At 28.4% G+C, this 3,514-nt stretch overlaps 1 protein-coding gene across 1 annotated transcript in view; it reads left to right on the top strand.

Moving 5' to 3' along the window:
* Positions 1 to 3,514, top strand: part of LOC108684143 (43 kDa receptor-associated protein of the synapse homolog) — a 15,461-nt gene that overhangs the window by 1,779 nt on the left and 10,168 nt on the right. The gene's annotated exons all lie outside the window — the stretch shown is intronic.

The raw sequence follows: 3,514 nt of genomic DNA, 5'->3' as shown, positions 1-3,514 counted from the left end.
CATATTTATTATTATTCTATATTTAGTGAATATTTGGATTTATCGCAATCATATATTGTTATTTATTAATAATTAATTATTAAGAACATATGCTATCTAAATATTTTGTTGAGTTTCATTTATACTGTAATAGATTTTTTAATAATAATTACTACACATAATATATTAAAGGAATCATCATTCTTTTAGCGAAAAAAAAAGTAACAATAAATAATTTATTTAGAATACGCGTTTGTACATACATCTTTAAAAATTAACATATAAAAACGTTAAAACTAAAATATATATATATTTTTTTTTGCTTGAAAAATAAATAAATAGTTACTGCATCCGTCTGAATAAAATACTAAATCCGTCTGAAAAAAAATATATTTCACGTTTTAGAATTATATGAATTTTTTATCCTCTTCTCCTAGCTTGTAATAGCCAATTTATGACTTGTAAAGTTAATTGTTAACTTAAACTCATTCCCTGCTTAAATTCACGTTCACTTATATTAATATTACAGTATCTTAATATAAGTGGTAACTAACTATATTCTTCTATCTATATTCTTTTAAATAATTTTCATTTGGTTTACGAAAAATTATCTGGAACGTTCAGAATAATCTTTTATGTGTAATACCAGTAATATTAAAATGATACAATTAATTACATTTACAATATAATTACATGTTTTACACATATTAAATAAGTAAATGTAACACATCTGAAAAGTAGCACATCTTTGTAACAAATGTGTTTCAGCAATCTTTTCAAACGTTTTTAATTTAATATATAACATTAATTATATCTGATAATAAAGTTAATTTAAAAGATTGTGGTAAAACAGAAATGATGATATTAAGGTCCAACGAAATAGGCTCGATCTTTGTTTGATAATTAATATAATAAAAAAGTAATTATAGAATTATTTTTTTTTGTAATTTCTAAAAATCGTATTTGATATTTCGAGAAATCATTAAAAGAGCAAATGAGGAATTAAATAAAAAAACTATTGGTTAATTATATATTAAGAAATAATAATATAAAAGTAGTATCACAAAATTGTGATTTACTGTATTAAATATTTTTACGAGTTTTACTTAAATAATCTTTATGATAAGCAGAACGCATTGTAAGAAACTTTATGTAAAAATAGAATACTGTGAATCGGAAATCCCATGATTGTCAGATACGTAATTATGGAGACATTTTTTATATTATTTATAGAAAAGTAATTTTAGTTTCAAATGACTTTTGCGTAAAATCACGAGAGATCAAGCAAGAACAGGATATTTAAGGAAAATGGAAGATGTGCGATAAGGGACGACAAGGGCAGGTGCCTTGTATTTCGTTGATCGACCTCGACGCGTGGAAGACTGGGAGATAGTTCGATTTTCCACTTAGAATCGCAACGCCGTACCGTATCTCGCAGCTCGTAAATGGGTCAGCAAAAGAGGTCGCAGGTGCCTCGCCCACCTAGCGAACGTGGTGGGAAAGCGATAGAGTGTCGTATACTCTTCGCTTTACACGATACGAGCTTGTATACACATACACATCGAGTGCAAACGAGCGGATATGCGCGCGCGCACAGAGGCACGCGACTGTTTTGGGGAGAACTTTAGCAGGAGTGGAAAGTAATTTGTGACGGGACGTGATTCTCACGGGATTTCATCAGACACGAGATAATTCTGTTTTTCGGTCTGCCTTAATTAGTTCTAACGTCATATGATTACCGATTAGTAGCCGATTAATAGCAATATTTTCTGACAAAAATATGTAAGCGTTATTTAGTGATACTTATAGTCATATTTGGTACATAGTAGTTATATTTGGTACATATCCGTAATAATATACTACATATATTTTAATATAAAAAGTTGTTTTTCTCGTTACGAAGGTAGTACTTTTTTTTTTAAGGACGATATTGGCAATTATAATTACCAATACTTTCTAGACACTTTCTTCTAAAAAGTTATGAAAGAAACGTGATCTAATTTTATAAATATATTTGATAAATAAATTATTAATATGAAATTATAAGTAAATATTTCGAAAATAATATTTCGAAATAATATATCGAAAGAAATATTTACTTAAAAAAACGTTCATTCCAAAATGAAGATACATGAGATGTATCTTAGAGAATGTAAATATTAATTAACACTCTCATTAATACAAGCATATAAAACGTAGAATCATGTTAAATAAAACATCCTAATAAATATACACAAAAGAAAAGTAAGAAGAAAGTATAGTTGATGATTGCAATTTAGGGTGAGTATATTTCAAGAAAGAATTTCGCTATACCTCAGCACAAAATCGAAAGAAAAAAGATACAAATAAATTTTCTGGAATATAGAGCAAATGTGCAGTGGTCGCATTGCAGTAGGGTAGGTAAGAACTGTGATTTTACACAGGGTGTCTCAGACATATCTACCTTTCACCAAGAGACTATTCGATCAATATGGAGTCAATTTTCTTTTCTCATAAAGAAATAAAATAACTTTTTGGAATTGTGATCAATTGAACATGATTAATTTTTTGGAGAATTTTTTGAATAGTTGCGCACGGATGATATAAATAATATCTCAATTTTTATTTTATGCAAATTATAACTTGATTTAACATTTTAGATGTGTCAAGACAATTACCGTTCGAAAGATAGATTTCGCTTTAAGAACTAAATTACATAGTGAAATAAAATTTTCAGAGAGAAAAAATTTACATCGTGACTGAGAATTGATCCAGAAATTTATAAGTGAAGAGCGATGCGGTAGCTACATATAGGATACCCTGTGTGTACCTTGTAACTTCCCTAACGTGCAGTTTGCAAACTCAACCTCTGGGACGTCAGCCAAAAGCGGTTTATCACTGCGTGCTCCTTCCGTTCGTCCTAGAAATAAATTAAGAATTTGCGCATGGAACCTATAGGAGGTCAGTTGCTCGAGTCTATCATCTAACGTGGACGTTTGACACACACTCGCGATATTGTGATAAGAAGTTTTACATCTAAAATGATTCAATGCAATCATATTTCCTGCATATTTTACGAATCTCTGATTGTAGCATATAATAAGAAGTTAACAATAACTCTGGCTGAGCTAATATTTTTCGTAATACGTTTCGTGTTACGTTTTTTGCAGAGTTTTAAGATGCTTATTAGCATCATTATTAAATCGATATAATTTGTGAAGTTATTTTCCAGTTTCAATTTATTGCGTTTCAAGTATAATAAACCGAATTGCGCAGTTTATATAACTGAAGAATGTATTTTTAAATTTACATACGAATATTAAGCACCAAGATCCGCCCAATCGATTTAATCGAAAATAAGATTCTCTTTCCTATTTGATTTTTTTATTTTTATCGGTCTAATTTCCACTCATAAAATTAACAATAGTTCTAAAAATAATATTTATATATGTTTATGTTGATTAATGTATTGTAAATAATCGTATTATTTCTTAATTAACATAAACATTTAAACATTGCATGAGCTGTAAATAATTCTGTATTGCAAAAATTATAA

Source organism: Atta colombica, unplaced genomic scaffold (assembly GCF_001594045.1).
Source record: "Atta colombica isolate Treedump-2 unplaced genomic scaffold, Acol1.0 scaffold126, whole genome shotgun sequence".
In the NCBI taxonomy this organism is placed as follows: Eukaryota; Metazoa; Arthropoda; class Insecta; order Hymenoptera; family Formicidae; genus Atta; species Atta colombica.
This window is presented reverse-complemented; position numbering and strand designations above follow the sequence as displayed.